General features: G+C 39.3%; 1 protein-coding gene across 1 annotated transcript in view; it reads left to right on the forward strand.

Annotated features, from left to right (window-relative positions):
• Positions 1-21120, forward strand: part of BEND5 (BEN domain containing 5) — a 995828-nt gene that overhangs the window by 718080 nt on the left and 256628 nt on the right. The gene's annotated exons all lie outside the window — the stretch shown is intronic.

Raw genomic sequence — 21120 nt, forward strand, 5'->3', positions numbered from 1 at the left:
TTCTTGCCTCGCTGCCGGGCGATCCTCTTCCCAAAGGGGCCGGGCCCTTGAGCCTCGCCTAGCCCCTCCCGTTCGTGCCACCGGGTGCGCGAGCAGAGCCGGTGCTCAATCGTTCTCCATGTTCGATCCCTTCCCCATGACCAGCTCCCTTTCCCAATCCCCCGGCGCTCCACCCGCCTCCTCTCCTCTCCCAATCCGTGGGTGGGCCAAGGAACGGAGCCGCCACGCCTGGCCTGCTTTGGGTCTGGAGGCGTGTCTGAAGACCCCAGCGTGCGCACCAAAAGTCACCTCTTCTCCTGACTTTCTCTTCAGCCATTGGGACCAAGAGAGAGAGAGAGGGAGAGAGGAAGAGAGCCCCCTACGACTGGAGGTATCTCCCACCTCCGCTCCTTCCTTTGTTTTTGCGCCTACCTTCGGGAAAGGTGGGCATCTCCACCTCTCTCTCTCTCTCTCTCTCTCTCTCTCTCTCTCGGTCCCAATGGCTGAGGAGAAAGTCAGGAGAAGAGGTGACTTTTGGTGCACATGCTGGGGTCTTCAGGCACGCCTCTGGACTCAAAGCGGGCCAGGTAAGGGAGCAAGTGTGGCAAGTGTAGTTACTGGGATGTATAGTTCACCTACAATCAAAAAGCATTCTGAACTCCACCAATGATGGAATTTAACCAAATATGGCACACAGAACTCCCACGACGAAAAGAAAATATATATTAATGATTGGTTGGGGGGGGGGGCAAAATACTGTTTGCTTACCGTTGAAAATTACCTAGGGCCGCCTCTGAGAGTACGGGACAGTGCAACCATTTAAATTCCAAGAAAATTAGTTGTTTGCTTTAAAAAAATCAAATTGTAAAGCAGTTTTGTTGTTGGCATCATTGCCTTGTGTTTCTTTAAGAGAAAAAGTGGTATATAAACAATAACAGCAACAGCAGCAACAAATTAATGTTAGATATTAAATATTAGAATAAAAGAGGAGAAGGGTATTGAGGGTTTTAAATACAAAAGAATTCAGAATCAGAGCATATGCCGATGACATGATGTGTATCTTAACAAACAACTTACAGAGTATGAAAAAGCTCCTAGAGACAATTAATATTTATGGAAACTTATCAGGATTTATAATCAATAAGGACAAATCAAAGATTTTAATAAAAATATAGGAACAATAGTAGTACGAAACTGGAAGAAATTTCAGAATGTAAAATAGTTACTAAGGTTAAATATTTGGATCTATGGCTCACTAATAAAAACAGTAATCTATTTCAAGACAGTTATGAGAGTGTGTGGTCAAAGATTAAAAAAGACCTGACTAGATGGCAAAGGTTACCGATAACTTGGTCGGGTTGAACTGTGGTGATAAAAATGATGCTGCTATCCAAAATGCTGTTCCTAATTCAAAATCTTCCAATAATTAAAGGCACTAAGATATTTGATCAATGGAAAAAGGATCTTACCAGATTTATCTGTGCAGGGAAAGGAGCCAGGATTTTGTACAGAAACTTAATTGATGTGAAAGAGAGAGGGGGTTGGAACCTACCAGATCTCAGATATTACCATGAAGCAGCAGGGGTAAGCTGGTTGAAAAAATGGATAACACTAAAGAACCAAAATCTACTCAATCTAGAGGGCCACAACCTCAGATATGGCTGGCTTTGCCCTGAAATAATTTCACATCTTATTTTATTTACAGTATTTATATACCGCCTTTCTCACCCCTGGGGGGATTCGAAGAAGACCCTGGTCTTTCCAGTTGTGGGCACTGTGTGGATTGGGCCTGGAGATCGCATTGCACAACTTCATATGTGGTGGTCATGTGAGAATGTTGAAGGATTTTGGAGTAATGTAATTAAGGAAACAAAATGTTGTGAAATAAGGTCAACAAATTCAGGGATGTATTTGCTGGGCTTATTCAGGGGAGGCTTCAATTGGGATGATAAAGATATAGCCCAATGAAGTTTTTCAGCAGCAGGAATGATAATTGCTTGGAATTGAAAAGGAGGAAAAGCATTAACTAAAAAGAATTGGAAAGATAAGCTAATAGATTACATGTAAATGGCCATATTAAATAACTTGGCGGGCAAAAAACAATGAAGAGTTCCTAAAGAGATGGAAATGGGCAATGGCATATCTGGAAGGGAAGATAAGTGAATGATAAATAGTCCCAAGAGGAATTTATGGCAAACATGGTAGAAGGGTAAATAAGTAGTGTTATATGCACCACAGTGACTAGAAATGGGAGTCAAGATGCAGGCTGCATGGGTGTGTGGGGTTAGGGTTAACTTTGTGTAGGATGTGGGCAAGAGGGACACATTACATATTATAGTGTGGATGTCATGAGTATTATGTGTACTGTATCAATCACGTTTGGAAATGTTAGCCAAAAATTTAATTGTCAAACAACAACAACAAAACGAAAACAAATTAATGCCCAGCAGGTCCAATGCTGACACAGCCGGTCTAAAACCTCTGCTGCTAGCCACAGATCTGTTATATCAGAAGAACAATTTCCTTTAGCCTACCTTCACCCACCACATATTCTATATGTGGGTGTGTGAATGCAAACAGCTAGCAAAAAGCAAATAACTCTGAGGCTGCATTCACATAATACAGAAGAACTTCTTCAGAAGCTTGGCATTTTTAGCAGTTAGCCTGGATGTAAGGGTCCCTTATCCTATATTTTGCAGGCTCAACCATTGTTAAGCTTTCTTTGTAAAGCTGCAATTCTAAAAGGTCATAGGGCAACCAGTTTTGCAGAACTCGAAGTAATCTACGTAGCTTCTCTGATGCTTCTAAAGATGTTGTGCTGGGGAAAAAATTATACACTTTAATAGAAATACTTTTCCTTCATTAAATTAAATCTCTAAAGCCCAATAGCATTTCCAGTGCTTATGTGAAAATGCCAGTGGGGATTGGAGATTAAAAGCGGTATTTTTATACAAGTCAATGAAGATCTCAATAGGAAATAACACTCTTCAAATATAAATTGCTCTAGTGTTAGAAAAGACATCTTTAGAAAAAACCTTAGGTCCTTGATAATATGCGTTTTCAGCTTTATTATGATAATGTGTGCTCTGTATACATATATCTGATATGAGGCTGTTATACATTAGCTCCTTGTTTAATGACATCTTACTAATTGTCCCAGTTTTATTATAGATATATACCAAGATACTCAGATTTCACTTGCATTTTCATCATAAACATAAGCTGTTGACCTATCTGCATTCAGCTGAAGTGCTGAATTCTCAAGTGAAGAATAGGAAAGTGAAATATTTTCTGTGTACTGTGTTATGCAGGCTTCATTCCCTGACATACTGTCACCAAGCCATCAAGGGTCATCTCTTCCTCGTGACCTTGAGATGTGACCCAGCACCATTTAAGTGCAAAAAAATAGAACCTGTCTCTTCAGCAAAGCTGTTAGAAACTTTTACACCTTCTCTTCTTCTCAGTTCTTGTGGGTTTTTCTTCTTCTCTTCTTCTGTTTCCTGTCTGCTCAGAGTGTCTGATTTTTCCATATTACAGCTCTTGATCTCTTTTCTTTTTCTGAACTCCATTTCGACTGTAAGCAAACAAAGGAATATGAATAGATGTTTAATGTTAGTACCTTTTCACCAATCAGATTTGCAAATGCTTCTAAAGCTATTTCATCAAGTCATTCATCAAATCTTCATGTCCCCTTGGTGCTGACCATTATATTCTTAATCTTCACATACAGTAAAATTCATAAGCATTATGTTTCTCAAGGTTTATTTTCTTCTATATCATAACTGCTTTTCTTCTTCTTGTTCCTTACCCCTCCTTATGTTGGTGCTACAATCCAAGAATGGATGCATGCTCAGATGCCAAGAATGACAAATTGCTACATGATAACTCTCTGATGTATTTTGAAAAATAGAAGGCAAAAATTAAATTGCCAATTGCTAAAAGCTACAGTGAACCTGAAGTGGGCTGTTATGTCTCACTGTGGAAAGAGGAAGCTTTTCATGGATTTAAGCTGTGCTGAGAAATCGTTAACATTATTCTGCTGTATTGTATAGCATGCAGATTTCTTTGGCTCATAAGAATGGCTTTACAATGAGAGAACAAAATTAACAAGAACAGAAACGCTTATGTCCACACAGCTGAAGTGTAATAGCTTTATTACAAGATTTATGAATGGAAACACAATAGGATGAGGGATCGTACAAGTGAAAGAGAAGGCTGAACTAAACCAATATTCCTTTAACTGTTATTTATAGCTCCCTGTTTATGCCCCCTCCAAGGGAAAACAGATCTTTGAATTTTTGTGGGGGGAAACTACTTTGGCACAAAACCTGCTTTTTGTGAAGCCTATTTTGTGGGCACTGGGCTGGTCCTGCAGATTCAAACCTGGAATGGGTGATTACCAGGAAAGACCAGTGCTGTAAGCTATCTTTCAGAGTTTTCAACCTTAGAAAATCTTAGGAAATTCATGAGATTGCCATAATTGGCAGGTGAATTCATGACACATGCACATGCACGCTTGCACATGTACACACACTCCTTAACACACCAAAAGTCAACGGATGACTGGAAGGCATATACATAAATATAAATGCAGATCTACTCAAAAAGTAAGCATATTTCTAGGATTTATTTTCTGGTAAATGGGTACAGGATTGCACCTTTAAGCTAATGTAATTTCTTTTCCCCAGAAAGTGGTAGGCCTAGAGGTGCAGTGGAAAATATAGGGTTCTGACAAATTTTAGCCTACATACTAATGTAATATTGTTTATTAATTAAAATCTAGGGGCACCACAAAGGAACATAACTATATGGATAAACATAAACATATGGATAAACAATGAACAAAAATATATGGATAAATAAATATAAATATATGGATAAACAATAAACATAAAGCAAAACATGATAAACATGTACCTAAGAGAGAATGCTGTTCAGGTGCTATGCTAGCACAAAAACCATGGTACAAGCTCAAGGCAGGCCCATAGCCAGGATTTCGTTTCGGGGGGGGGGGGCTGAATTTTTTTTCAGGGGGGTTTCGGGGGGGGTGAGTTTCAGGGGGGGGGGGCTGAGTCTGAGTGAAAGAGGGTCTAGCCTAGCAAACCTTTTGTATCATTACCCCAATACCCCCATGCATATGGGATATATTGAGTATGGTGATCAGATCATGATATGAATAAACATAACAGTTTAAATAATGCACCAATAAGGCCTTTTCGCGAACCACCATGAAAATTTGCCTGGCTCAAGGAGAAAAGATAAGGAAGCATCTCTAAGGTCAAAATCAGGTAGAGACAGACTGCTTACTCATGGAAAAAATATGTAAGCTGCAATGGAAAAGAATACATTTGGAATGAGTAAATTTTAATTAAAGCTTGCTTAAAATTGATTTTCTGGTATAACAGTTGTTTTCATCTACTGTTGATCAAACTTTCTAAACAGGAAGGCGTGTATTTCATTTTTTTCTGGGTCAAACATCTAACTTACATCTCACACTCTGCCTGAACTGTTGTTTACAAATAAACAGTATTTTTCAGTACATAAATGAACTAGCCTCAACCTGTTGGACTCATGATGGTCTTTCTCCTTTCAGATCAGTTGTGCTTCCTCTGAGGTTGTATAAGTCCCAGTGATGTCAATTGTTGTACAAGTTGACACCCAGTTATCTCCCTCACTTTTGATTCAATGAATTGTTAACCATCTGTTGCCTAGTGTCTGAGTTCAAATCTATAGTCTATGCCATTTGCAAACCATAAACTCCAAGAGAACTTGCTGACATTTATTTGTTACACTAAAATGTGTAGAATCTTGGCCATTGTTTTGTTTATTTATTTAGTTGTTTATCTATCAAACACTTTCTCTAAGGAGGTTAAGACAACAATTTTTAATTGTTTGTTTATTTTTAGCATACATTTCTCATTGGGCGACCTCACACTCTCTTACCCTAAGAAGAAGGCAAAGGTATACCTCCTCTGAACAAATTCTACCAAAAAATCCCCATGACAGGTTCACTTTTAGGGTCATCATAAATAGGAAATGACTTCAAGGCACACATTAAGAAGAAAAGAGTTCCTCCTGTTCAATATCTGGCAAACACCTATGTGACAGTGTTAAATATATGTGCCTGGTTAAATTATTTATTGACAGACTAGGCATCCAGTTTTCCATCCCTTTCTTTTCACTCCCTTTCTTTTATGGCATCTCACCACTGACATATCCCACCCTTTATATAAATGATGTCTGAGAAAAAGGCCCCTGGGATTCAGCATGCTGCATTTATTTTATTAATTTAGTTCTTGCTGTGTTAGATTATTTTCCCCCTAGACTATTAAAGTTGCTTTTGACCTTAATTAAAAGCTCTCCCTAGGCTAGCAGGTTTTAGCTCTCTCTCTCTCACCACGCACGCACGCGCGCACACACACACACACACACATATACACCTTTTCCTGGGTTAGCTTATTTTTAAGTGGCACATAACTTAATATTTGTTTGGTGTGTTATGAGTGCTAATGTGTGCACTAGAACCCACATTTTAGTAACTTCATTTATCAGACATTTGATCTTGTGATTGTATCTCCTTGAGATTATCTATTGGATCTTGACTATACACCCAAACTCTAATGCTGAATTTTGCTGTAAAATGAAATAGAATTCCTGAGTAAACAAATACTTTTCCTTGCTAATGGTCTTATCTCAAGATCACAGATGATGATACGATTCACTGCATGGCCATTAAAATCTGTGTTCCATTTGTGAAGGTTGAAAAAAAAAGCAGACTATCAGAAACCTGTTGTCTGTCCCAGCTTCTGTAAACCCATTGAATCAATCACTGAATGCTGGATCAACATATAAGTAAATCCAATTCCTTTCAGTGACTCTACTCTAGTCAGGACTAACAAAAGGATTTAGGCCTTTTTCCCCATGGTGGCCAAACTAGATAGCCCCAGAAAACCTAACAAATTGATTTTCAAACCCCACGTGCTTTTCATCTTCAGCTCTCAGTATCTCTGAGCATTTACCAGTGTGACTGAGGATACTGGGAGTTGAAATATAAAATAATTGATGGCCTTACATGACTTGAAAGCAACAATCCTGACTTTTAGTAGGATACTACCTAGGAACATGATTCCATGTAATCATCATGATCATCTATTGCAATAATAATAATAATAATAATAATAATAATAATAATAATAATAAAATCATAGAATCATAGAATCAAAGAGTTGGAAGAGACCTCATGGGCCATCCAGTCCAACCCCCTGCCAAGAAGCAGGAATATTGCATTCAAATCACCCCTGACAGATGGCCATCCAGCCTCTGCTTAAAAGCTTCCAAGGAAGGAGCCTCCACCACACTCCGGGGCAGAGAGTTCCACTGCCGAATGGCTCTCACAGTCAGGAAGTTCTTCCTAATGTTCAGATGGAATCTCCTCTCTTGTAGTTTGAAGCCATTGTTCCGCGATCTAGTCTGCAAGGAAGCAGAAAACAAGCTTGCTCCGTCGTTTCTGTGGCTTCCTCTCACATATTTATACATGGCTATCATATCTCCTCTCAGCCTTCTCTTCTTCAGGCTAAACATGCCCAGTTCCCTAAGCCGCTCCTCGTAGGGCTTGTTCTCCAGACTCTTGATCATTTTAGTCGCCCTCCTCTGGACACATTCCAGCTTGTCAATATCTCTCTTGAATTGTGGCGCCCAGAATTGGGCACAATATTACAGGTGTGGTCTAACCAAGCGGAATAGAGGGGTACTTCCTTAGACACTATGCTCCTATTGATGCAGGCCAAAATCCCATTGGCTTTTTTTGCCGCCACATCACATTGTTGGCTCATGTTTAACTTGTTGTCCACGAGGACTCCAAGATCTTTTTCACACGTACTGCTCTCGAGCCAGGCATCCCCCATTCTATATCTTTGCATTTCGTTTTTCCTGCCAAAGTGGAGTATCTTGCATTTGTCTCTGTTGAACTTCATTTTGTTAGTTTTGGCTCATCACTCTAATCTGTTAAGATCATTTTAAATCCTGCTCCTGTCCTCTGGAGTATTGGCTATCCCTCCCAATTTGGTCTGCAAACTTGATGATCATGCCTTCTAACCCTTCATCTAAGTCATTAATAAAGATGTTGAACAGGACCGGGCCCAGGACGGAACCCTGCGGCACTCCACTTGTCACTTCTTTCCAAGATGAAGAGGAAGCATTGGTGAGCACCCTCTGGGTTTGTCCATTTAACCAATTACAGATCCACTTCACCGTAGTTTTGTCTAGCCCACATTGGACTAGTTTCCTTGCCAGAAGGTCATGGGGGACCTTGTCGAAGGCCTTACTGAAATCCAGGTACGCTACATCCATGGCATTCTCCGCATCTACCCAGCTTGTAACTCTATCAAAAAAAGAGATTAGATTAGTCTGGCATGACTTGTTTTTGATAAATCCATGTTGACTATTAGCGATGACCGCATTTGTTTCTAAGTGCTTGCAGACCACTTCCTTAACAATCTTTTCCAGAATCTTGCCTGGTATCGACGTGAGGCTGACCGGACGGTAGTTGTTTGGGTCATCCTTTTTTCCCTTCTTGAAGATTGGGACCACATTGGCCCTCCTCCAATCAGCTGGAACTTCTCCCGTTCTCCAAGAACTCTCAAAGATGATTGCCAATGGTTCCAAAATGACTTCCACTAGTTCCTTCAATACTCTGGGGTGTAGTTGATCTGGCCCTGGGGACTTGAACTCATTTAGAGCAGCCAGGTATTCCTGGATGACTTGTTTCCCAATTTGGGGTTGGATGTCCTCCAATCCCTCGTCCACTCCATCTTGCTGAGGTTGAAGATGACTTTCTTTTTGTGAGAAGACCGAGGCAAAGAAGGTATTTAGTAGTTCTGCCTTTTCCCTATCCCCTGTCAGCATTGCCCCATCTCCTCGAAGAGGTCCTATTGCCTCCTTGTTTTTCCTTTTTCTACTGACATACGAAAAGAAGCCCTTTTTATTGTTTTTAATGTCCCTGGAAAGTCTGAGCTCGTTTTGTGCTTTAGCCTTGCGGACCTTTTCCCTACAGGTGTTGGCTATTTGTTTGAATTCTTCTTTGGTGATTTCTCCCTTTTTCCACTTTATGTGCATGTCTCTTTTGTGTCTTAGCACAGTTAGAAGTTCTTTGGACATCCATTCTGGCTTCTTTGCACTTGTCCTATTTTTTCTCTTTGTTGGCACGGTTTGCAATTGCACCTAGAGTATTTCACTCTTGAGAAATTCCCATCCATCTGTAACTCCCTTGTCTTTTAGTATCTGTGTCCATGGAATGCTGCTCAGCGTTTCCTTCATTTTTCGGAAATCATCTCTCCTAAAGTCCAAAATGCGGGTTTGACTTGTCTTAGTTTCGGCCTTCCTTTGTACCTTAAATTGCAGGAGCACATGGTCACTTGCCCCTAAGGATCCTACCACTTCGACCGCATCGATCAGGTCCTCTGCATTTGTTAGGATGAGATCAAGAGAAGCCAATCCCCTTGTTGCCTCTTCTACCTTCTGGACCATGAAATTGTCTGCAAGGCAAGCGAGGAATTTGTTGGACCTTGTACTCTTGGCCGAGTTTGTTTTCCAGCAAATATCAGGATAGTTGAAATCGCCCATGACTACTACATCTCTTCTCTGTGCCTGTTTGGTCAACTGTTGGCAGAAGACTTCAAGTTCCTCCTCCTGGCTTGTTATAATATTGTTATAATTATTGTTATAATAATAATACTTTATTTGTACCCCACTACCATCTCCCCAAGGGACTTGGTGCGGCTTACATGAGTCCGAGCCTAAACACACAATACAAGCAATAATAACAACAATACAAGCAATTAAAAAAAATAGACAATAAAATGCATAACATTATCAATAAGACAACACACAATTAAAAACAGTGGGAAGGCCAAATGTAGAGTTAAAATTGGAAATTATGCTGGGACATGGACGAAAGGTGACTATTGCAAGTCTTACTTCTCTTGACTAAAAACATTATCTATCCTTATAAACCTTATTTCCTAGCATTTTTCCAAATCTTTTGATGTGATACCTTATCAGTGAGAGCTTATTATAATAACAATATTTTCTGTGCATTAGCACTCAGTGAATGCTCAACTAGTATGTAAATCCTTTTCTCCCTAACAAAACTGTCTCGTTTTCAATATATTTATTGACTGTGTGTCTTGCAAAAGTTCAAACTATTTAACATGAACAGATTGATCTTTGAAACATAAGAGATCATGATTTAACTCATGCTCTGGAGTCGATGATTCAAGTATGAAGGAGTTAGATGTCTAGGAATTTACAGTTTCTGAAGACACTTTCTGCAAGATTGGAAAGTTGAAGGCTAAGGTTGCATGGTGGCCCAGTTTCCAGCAGGAGCTGTCAAATGCTGAAGATGTTGAAGACACACCACTCGTGTTGAAAGGAGTAAAGATCCCTATTGTGCCGACAGCTACTGTTAAATAAGAGGCACTGGTTAATTAATCCTGGTGTTTGGCACAGCTGCCCACAAATCACCAAGTAGCTCCCTAGCATCTCTGTTGCTTGCAACCATCCTTTCCTAGAGACTAAAAGTAATCTTCTGCATTCATATTTTTCCTGATATTGGACTGGCAATGGCTTTATTTTACTTCATGCTGGTTTTGCTTATCTGGACTGCTGACCTGTTTTGAAGACTCCTGGAGTGGTTGATGACCATCATTTTGCTTCTCTCTTTTTGTTGTATAAACTGTGACTGACTTGGACTGAATCACTACTTAATAGCTCTCGCACGCTAAATACCAGGGTCCTGGGTCATTTGTTGACCGCAATATACGTTAAAGTATCTTACATTTGTCCTTGTTGAAATTCATTTTGTTAGTTTTGGCCCAGCACTGTAATCTGTTTGAATTCTGAGCCTGTCCTCTGGAGTTTTAGATATCTCTTCTAATTTGGTGTTACCTGACCAGCATGCCCTCTAAACCTTCATCTAAGCCATTTAAAAAGTTGTTGAATAGTACTGGACCCAGAACCAGAACCTGTGGTACTCCACTAGTAACTTCTTTCCAGGATTTATTTATTTATTTTGTGTCAAAAGCATTGCATATGTAAGTATAAAACTGATAAAAATAGAAGGAGCACAAGCGGCTAAATAATTTTTTTTACCAAAACCGGTCAACAGCGACCACATTGTCTGTAGCTATAAACAATTCTTCTGCTGTACATGAGGTAGGGCATTGTGGATAAACATACAGGTGCAGAATGGTTTGTTCTGCTCCACAGTCGCACAAGGTGGAGGATTCTTTAAGTTAGTTCCATTTTGCCAGGTTGTCCTTGATCTGCCCACTCCACTTCTGAGTCTGTTCAGGATGAAGTGAAACCACTGGTGAGCACCCTTTGAGGTTGGTTGCTTAACTAATTACAGATCCACCTAATAGTAGTGTGTTTTTAAGTGTGTGTATGTGTATTTTTTTAAAAAAACAACAAAGTGCAAATGTTTGTTACATCATGTTAGCTGGCAGGTTGCCAGAAAGCAGTACTGTTAGGGAAGCTTTTGTAGGCTGGCAGATGGGCAGATCAATGATGGACCATACAGGACAACTGAAAAGTAAGCCTTAAGTCTATGGCACCACTCAACAGGTCGAGCTGCTTTATCCCAGCACTCAATAGTCATGATAAGTGATTAAACAATATCCTTGCCATGAATAATCATCTTAAAGAAATAGAGGATCACCATGCTGTGTTGCTGAAAATGGGCTATCTGTTCAATGTAGCAGCTGAGGGAGCTACCTGGGTCACAGATAGTACTGCAGAAGGTGGGTGAATTTGGCAGTGTTAGGAGGCAGATGGTAGAGAAGACAGGCAGATAAAGGGAAATGCTCAGATATGTAACTATAAGAAAGAAAATCAGTCTTGCTGAGTGCCAATAGTCCTTACCATTGGTCTTCGCAATGGCAAGCAAGAATCAATATGCCAAGCAGCAGAAGTTGTGCTACAAGTTCCTTGTAAGGTGCTAGCACTAAGAGAGCAGCTAGGTGGGCAACATGAAGTGGAGAAAGTAGGCTAGCAGGCATGGAGACAGGTGGAAAGAAGAAGAGCCATAGGTGCTGACTGTGTATACCGCCCTGAGTCACCTTCGGGCTGATATGGGTGGGATAGAAATAATGTAAATAAATAAATAAGCCTTAAACAATCACCCTAATTATACAGCTGTCATGGCAGACTCTAGGTCACTGGATGGAGCTGTTGCAGTTGTGTTTGGGGGGGCCTTCCTGATGGGGACACAATATGACTTAAACTTATGTTTAAGTCACAATATGACTTAAACATAAACTGCAGGCGTGGTCTGAATATTGACAGGAAAATTCCTGTGAATATTCTTTCACAGTATTTTTTTCTCGCTTTTGCTTGCATCACAAGAGATGAAGGACAATATGCATTTAGGCGAAATTGTTTTTGCTGTTTGGGGATTACACATCCATTTTAACAATAAGATATATGCCTTTCAGGAGACATCTTTAACGTATCATGGATTCTTTGCAGTTCTGACTGTCTTGCTTCCATCTTTGAGGGGTAGGGCAATGCAGCAATGCAGAAAAGGGGGAAAGCATTGTCTGCTAAATTATTATATGGGTATTATGGTAAGGATGGAGGCAGGTGGCATTAAATGATACTTTATGCACTTTAAGTGCACATTACTATAATCTTGGCTGTTAGAATAAAATAACATGCCACTCATCTTCCTGTTTTTTATTCCTATATTCAAAATAATGCAGATACTGGTGAATAATCTAAATGCAAAATACTTCTTGGTGGGGTGGGGTTGGGTGCTTCAACTTAGCAGCTTTTGTGTGCTAGTTAATTCCTTTTCCTCACTGAGGCATTGAGCATGACACAGTCAGAAAGCACAGATGCTGAAATGTTTGCTTCCAGTACTTTATGCAGATTAAAAACAAACAACTGTGGAGTTGGAGAGGCAAAAATCCTTTTGTTCAAAATTGCTTTGCCATTTATGACTTTTTAAAAAATATACATTTGAATTGTCTTACCAGAAAATAGTGCTGTCCTTTTGCTTGACAAAAACATACCTTCACTGGGCTATTCATTAGTTAGGTATTAACACTGAGATGAGGTCCATAGTTTTTTCTCTCTGTGCACCTTCACCATAAACAGGGTGGAGTGAAATTCACCATTAAGAAGGAAAATAAATGTCTGGGAACTATTGGGGCTCCCCTGCTTATTTCACAAGTAAGAGAACACATGGCTAGCAAAAATTGGGAATTTTGTGAAATGTGGAACCCAAGCCACATTTCAATCATCGCTGTACCCATACGCTGCTCTGGTCTCTAACACCAAAAAAGATAAATAATGTGATATCTGATCATTTAGACATTCTCACTAAGATCTTGCACCATTCAAAACTCCTACCAAAGTAGAAGGACACATAAACAGCATAAAATGGGAGCAACCCAGCAAACTCTTCTTGGCTTGAGGTGACTAGAAGTGGCCTTTTTGGCAACCTCAAGTTTCTCCTTCCTTTTCTCCTGAGCTATTCAAGCCAATTTTTCATGGCCTACTTGGACTGCAAGGGCAAGGAGTTGCTGAAAGGGCAGAAGAGAAGAGTAGAGGTTAGCAGCTCCCAGCAGTCTTCAGCATTCCGAGAAAGCACCTCTGGAGGAAGCTGAATCAAGCATATCTGAGCAAGCTACAGAAGATTAACCATACTCACACCTCTAGAGTGCAGGAAAGAGGGGGCAAGGTATAGCAGGTCTTAGAGATTAGCTGAGAAACAAGAATTAATCAAGCATTAGCTGAGATCCTAAGATGCAAAGGCCTCAGTGCTGAGACTCTTTTGCAATGGACAATGTTGTTACCTGGCTTGAGCATGTTTGCTCTTGTCCTGGGACCTGACTCTGATGCTTCTCAATTTGCTACTCAAGGACTTCTGGCTTCAACTTCTGACTCTGGCATCTTTATTTGTTTGAACTTCATGTTTCTGACTGGACTTTTGGCTATTCTGCTGCTTTCTGAGGACTCTTGTCCTTAGAAGAGTATGTCTATGTTCAAAGAAGGCATATACTGAGGAGTGGAAGAAGGAATGGAGGTCGCTGGCAGAAATAACAATAATAATATTTTTTTTATACTCCGCCACCATCTTCCCGAAGGGACTTGGGGCAGCCCAAAAGGAGAGCATGCTAGCTTCTCACTTTCTTTGTCAGTTCATTACTTTCATCACAACTTTGAAGAGGAAACTCCTTTTTGGACATCCAATCAGAATTGAGAGGATGAGCCTTTTGGCAAAATGTGTGTATGTGTGTGTGTGTGAGGGGGGAGGGTTCAGCCTATGAAGGAGATTTGAGAGGAAAGGGCATCAGATTCCCCTGCAGTTGGGTCCCTCTGCCTTAAAGCATGGAAACCAAGACAACTAGTTTCCCCATATGGTCAGATCAGCTCTAAACAAACATCACATGCCCTGTAAATATGTTGTAATTTTATAGTGTTGTTATTTTGCCTATGCACTTCTCAGCAGCCACTATGGCTTTAGTAACAGTATGTGGATGAGAACAAGGTGCTTTAGTATACACACACACACACACACACACACAATATTTTGTCATCCTACCTTGGAAATGCCACACAACATTAAAGTGATTTTGGTAATGAAAGCTAAGCAACAACCTCAATCTGTTTTGCGTAAAGATTATTCTTGTGTTCTTTATGTTCCCTTAAATGACAAAGCAATTTGTTACCTGCCTATATAAAACATTTGCTTGTGTTAAACCTCGAAATGTTTTATTTTTATTGGCCCAAACTTTATCTTTTTATGAAGACACAAGGGCGCAATAAAATTAGCCTGCAAATATAATGCCCAATTTGCATCTTTTTCCCACGGTCAGCAGGGAAAAAAAGCTGTAGAAAATCAATTGTCTATTAGGTCAGCAACATACACATCAAGAGCTCAAATTAGATCACTGTAATGGCTCCTCTAATTCTATGATAGCCTAGTTTATCTGAAATGGTTGGAAGTAGTCTAACTTTCAGGAACATTTGGATTTTATTGTGAGGGATTTAATTTGAATGCCTCTTCTCCGATATCTGGGATGGCAGATGCAACCATTGTGTTATGAATGCAAAGTAGGTACCAAGGTTGTTAGTGCAAACAGACATTATTTTTTTCTTTTTCGCTGATTGGCTTGAAAACTTGTCAGCTTTATCTTTTGGCTAGCAAGCCAGGTGATAACACTGCAAGAGAAATGAAGCTAAATGAAAAACACACAGTAATTCCACCTATTTCTATCTTTAGTGGAAGGTCACTTCTCCAACCATGTTGCCATTTCAGTGTGGCAGACAGTCTCATCATCTCTCTGTTCCCTCAAGGCTTTGAGACATGAATGAGGCTTGTAGGCAGCAAATAGTTACCAAACCCTTACTGATGTGACAGGCTTCTTCCATAGCAGGATGGAATGGGGCTGTAGGATGGGCTGCAGTTCTACAAACGCTTCCCCTTTCCTGACTGAGAAATTACACAAACCAAATCTTTTCCTTTCAGTCCTCGCACATCACCTTTTCCCATGCCTAAAAAAATATCTTGTACATTCTAGCCTCTGCCTAGCACATTTCTTATCTTCCTTCATTTTATTGCAGCTGAGTTACTGTCCAAAAATAGAAGGGATTAGTTATCTAATATTGAAGTCAATAAAGAAGATGACGTTTTCTTCACACAGATGTCCCACTAGTAGTAGAGACAAGACTGTATATACAATATCATTTATTTTACATTGAATTCCATTTGTTGGTATCAATGTTTTGTTGTTGTTTTCTTTTCATGCTTTTATTTATAGCGGTAAACTAGATTAGTAAAAGCAGGACAATGCAATTGTGTTAAAAAATAGATTGTTACAAACCTCCCCCCTTTTTAAAAAAGACTGCTTAGATTTTAAGGCATGTGCCGGGTGGAAAGTGAGAAAAGTTATATCATATATTGAACAGTGTTTTAGCATTACTGGTTCACTTCAAGATGGATAAAACAGTTCAAAAACTGGAAATGCATACAATTGGCCATGGAGTGATAAACATGGCTGGTGTCAGGCGGAAAGTGAAAGAATTTATATTATATACTGAACACTGTATTAGCATTACTGATTCATTTCCATATGGATAAAACAGTTCCAAAACTGGAAATGCATACAATTGGGCATGGAGTGATGAAACATGGCTAGTAGTTACAGATTACTATCTAGAGTTAAAGATCTGTAACAGCTCCTCATTTATTAAAACTCTATAGTCTTAATGTAAGGCTATAAAAGTGTAATTCCAGACCACCTTAAAAGCCAGCTGCCATGTTGGCTATTAATTGGGACATAAAGAGGACACAATTTCCAGCTCTATCTGGTGACTGAACAGCTTTCCTTTGCCCAATGCACCAATATAAAATGTTGGTGCATGTTCTTTCCTGATTGGCTAACTAATATGGTTTAGAGAGCCAGGACATGCAGTTGTGTGTCAGGATTGTAGCCCCTATTAGGTGAGTTGATTTTTTTAGTTCAGGTAGAAAAGCCCCCAAACAGATCAATAAAAGAAGAAAAGAAGATGTTAAAGAGATTTAAATCAAGCACACAAAGATTGTAACCATTTCGTATCTGGCTGAAAGAACATACAGAGTAGTTTTTTTCTCTTTCCTTGTACGATTCAAGACTGATTTAAATCTCCTCGTCTGTGTTACTCCATGCTATAGACACTGGCTGATTGCCAGATTTTAGCTGATGCCCTTACATTTTCCCCCCCACTGCTTCCAATTTTTCTTCTGGAGACAGAGTTGACCCCACCAGCTGCTGCTTTTGTCAGAAAAAATCTCTTCAAAGATTTCTCTGCCTCGAGGGCTCAAATTTACACCTGAGAAATGTGAAGTTAGCACATCAAAGACTAAAATAAATGGTTAGTCCATAGGCTGACCAGCTGTAAATTTCCTAAAAGGCAGATGATTCCTGAAAAGTGAATCTTCACAGTGCCTTTTTGCCAATTGCTTCTGGAGTAGAACTGAAAATTTATGGAAATGGAGGGTGGAAAAAGTATGGAAATGGAAAATGTTTTAACATTCAGCCTTTTTGCTGTTTGCTTTGTTTTGTTTTTAAGATTAGTGTTCTTCAGGTTTATGATTTTTTCCAGAATGTAACATCTCAAACTTCCAAAGTGGCTAACTGTAACAAGTTTTCTGTCAAAGTTTAAAGATAAAACTTCTACCCTTTATGTATTTATTTATTTATTGTGTCAGAAGTGAATTGAGAATACAGTCATAATGCATAAAAAACCACAAAGTGGCATTATGCTAAATTTCCTTTGACCAGAAGCTGTCCACTTGGAGTGCCTCTGGTGTTGCTGTAAGAAGATCCTCCATTGTGCATATGGCAAGGCACAGACTACATTGTAGTAAGTAGTCTGTGGTTTGTTCTTCTCCACACTCTCATGTCGTGGACTCCACATTTCTTAAGATTGGGTCTGCATCTTGTGATACCAGAGCACAGTCTGTTCATTGCCTTCCAATACACCCAGTTTTCTGTGTGCCCAGGAGGGAGTTTCTCAACCAGTATCAGCCACTGTTTGAAGTTCCAACTTTTAGTCTGCCACTTTTGGATTCTTGCTTGCTGTAGTGTTTGTGTAAGTATCTCTGTAGGTCTTAGAGAACTATTTCTTGATTTAAGACGTTGGCATACTGACTGATATCTGAACAGTGTTGTGGTTCAGCCAGATGATGATGAGGGGATTAGGGTTTCGGGGCCTGTTGATTCTGTAGATGAAGAAATTGAGGGGATTTTAGAGCAAGATGCTCTTTCTGAGATGAAATTCCTCAAACAACAGTCGATTCTTGCCGCCGTTGTTATAAATGTCAGAAGCTTGTCTTCATTTTCATTAAGTTGCAGATCTAAATCCGTAAAGCCTAAAAGATAGTATTCTGGTTTCATTGGGAAGGACTTCTTTTAAATTTTTTGTGTTACTTCGTGAACTCATGACCAGTACTTTATAGTTACCTTACATGTCCACCACATGTGAAAAAATGTGCCCACCTGGTCTCCACACTTTCAACATTTGTCTGGAATATTTTTATACATATGGCCTAATTGTTTAGGTGATAGATACCACCTATAGAACATTTTAATCCAATTCTCTTTTAGATCCATAGCGTAAATGTATTTTAATTTTTTATTCCAAATTTGTTCCCATTCTCTAAATTGAATTGGCCTCCTCAAGTTTTCTGCCCATTTAATCATGCAGATTTTGACTTACCCCCTTTCCGTTGCCCAAATTAACAAATTATTAGATAATTTTGTTATTATTTTCTTTTCCAATTTTAAAATCTTGTCCCAAATTGTTTCTTCCCAGTTAAATCCCAGTTTTTTTTATCTTGGATATAATAGTCCTTAATCTGTAGATAATGAAACCATGTAATATTAGGGAATGACAATTTTAATTCTTCATGTGACTTGATGCTGGTTGTATTTTTAACTAAAATGTCTGTGTAGATTGGCCAGGTCCTCCAGCCCAACAATCTTTTTTGATGAGCCTCCATCAGGGAGACCCATAGCGGAGATTTATTATAAAAATATTTTTTTATATTTTAGCCAGGTTCTTAATAGAGAAGCTCTAACAAAATGATTTTCAAAGTTTTTTTTCATTAGTTTCCCTGTAATACCAGGTATATGCATGCCAACCCACACGTAAATCATTACCTTCCAAATTCAGGCACGCTTCTATTTTTAATGTCATCTGTTCTCTTATCCATAACAGAGCACAGGCTTCGTGATAAATCTTTAAGTCAGGGAATCCTAGACCTCCTTTTGTCTTTTTGTCAATTAAATTTGTAAATTTTATTCTCGGTCTTTTCCCATTCCAAATAAATTTCAACAAGTCTTTGTTCCATTTTTAAAATATAGTCTAATTCCTAATTATCGGTATGTTCTTGAATAGGAACAATAGTTTTGGCAATATATTCATTTTTATTAAAGTAATACAGCCCAGTAGAGATAGCTTTAGATATTTCCAAGTCTGCAAGTCCTTCTGGATTTTTTTCCCCATACCATCTCATAGTTATTTTTTAAAAGCTGGCCATTTTTTTGCCGATAACCAAATCCCTAAGTATTTCAGTTTCTTTATAATTTCCAAACATAATTTCCAAACATATCTTGCTTCTTTTTCTCCAAATTTTTGGTTAGGATTTTAGTTTTCCCCATATTCATTTTAAAACATGGTGAGTATTGTGAGCAAGGTGGGTCTTCTTAATCTTTATCTTATTCCTTATTCTTATTTATGTTGCTTTGCTACTGTTAATTTCTCTCCTTCTGCCTATTGCCTATCTGCAACGTTATTTCTCTATGGTATGTTCCCTTCTTCCTACTTCCACCCTTACTTTACATCTGCTTTATCCGCCCTTAGTTCTGTATCTCTTCCGCCTTCCATCAATTTAATCCTCCTCTTCCTACCCTCTAAGCCAGATACTCTTAATCACTTCCTCTCTTCTCTTCTTGTAATGTTTATAAAGACGAAGAGCGGCTAGACACAACAATATGGCACCAAGGTCAGGGTATAGCCTTATTGTTGATTAGTTGGTTTTATTTCATTATTTAATTTAAAAATCAAATAATTAGCGGATGTAATAATTAATAGATATTAATTTTAGGGGAGCAATTTCGCTTTCAAAATCTAATTATTAATTATCTGTGCTTTCCAATTCTTGTATTTGGTAGTGCAATTGTTGATTAATTAATTAATTCTTACATCGACTCAAGTATCTAATTCATTAAGTAGAGCACCGAATAGTTAATGAGTGATTTCTCTTTCTTTCCCATCTTATCTTGATCTTTTACTGGTATCCTTTCTTCTTCTTACTTTTTAGTTCTTATTTTTTGGGGGAAGCCCCCTTTTATCCCCAAAAGATGGAATTTTCTCAGGGAACTTACGCTCCTCTTAATCTTCTCCAGAGAGAATTTCTCAGTTTCTTCTTCTTTTTAAAATGGGTAGGCGGCGGTTGCACAAACTGTTCAGCTTGCTCCCTGTGGGGCGGCTTGTCTTCCCCCCGGTGTCACTTGGACCCACTTGATCTCCCCTCCTTGAGGGAGGGGATTCTTTGGGGTTTTCGAGCTCACCTTGGGTTCACGGCACCTTCACACTCAATCCGGTGAAGGTGGGGAGCTAAAAAGCTCTACTTAGCCGCCATGATACAGGTCCTCCCCTGGGAGCTCCCTCTCAGCGGGCCTTTCCTGTTGTCATATCCCACCGGATGATTCCTGCTATTTGAAGCACCTTTGAGCTATTTGGATTATTGCCTTTGGGACTTGCTTCCTTTATTAATCCTGGGATTTTTACCCTTCCTTTTGCTTACAATGTGTTTCCCTTTTTAAATGGGTTTCTATTAATAAACTGTTTATTACCACGTGTGGTTTCCTGGTGAGTATTGTGAGCAAGGTGAATTCCTGCTGAGGTGCAACCAGAGGGTGGTCCAGAGATGGAAATGCTTGGTTGTTTCATTGCTGGCTGCTACTTCCTGATGGATATCAGGTGGTGCAATACCAGCTAAACAGTATAATTTCTCCAGCATTGTAGCGTGTAGATATCCTGTGATATCATGGCATTTCTCATTAAGAGCCACACCCACTGTTTTAATGTGGTGAGATGTATTCTACACAGGGCATGCATATTCAGCAACAGAGTAGCAAAGCATGAGAGCAGATGTCTTCACTGTGTCTGGTTGAGATCCCCAGGTTGTGCCAATCAGTTTTCGTATGATATTATTTCTATGGATAAGGATCTTGTAATTGTTTTGTATGTGGGTGACTGCTACATACACACATACACACTGGTCACTATATTATAGGAGTAAAAGTTTTTACATTTGTTTGGTTCAGCAAAACTGAAAGAGGAGAATGGAAAGATTATGAAAAGAAATGAAAGAAAGGGTTTCTCCTTTCATGGTGCATTGACCCTGGGTTGTAGTCTGAACTTCAGATGAGTTAGATAGGACTCAATACCTTGGGTACCTCATCTGAGGTACCCAAGGTTCAGAGTTCAGAGTTGATGTACCATCCCCCAAACATGGGGCCATCAGCTAGAACTGCATAAAAACTATAGCTGTGTGGTTTTAAATTATTAATTCCCATAGCCAGAACT

This window comes from Anolis sagrei, chromosome 4 (genome assembly GCF_037176765.1).
Source record: "Anolis sagrei isolate rAnoSag1 chromosome 4, rAnoSag1.mat, whole genome shotgun sequence".
NCBI classification, from domain to species: domain Eukaryota; kingdom Metazoa; phylum Chordata; class Lepidosauria; order Squamata; family Dactyloidae; genus Anolis; species Anolis sagrei.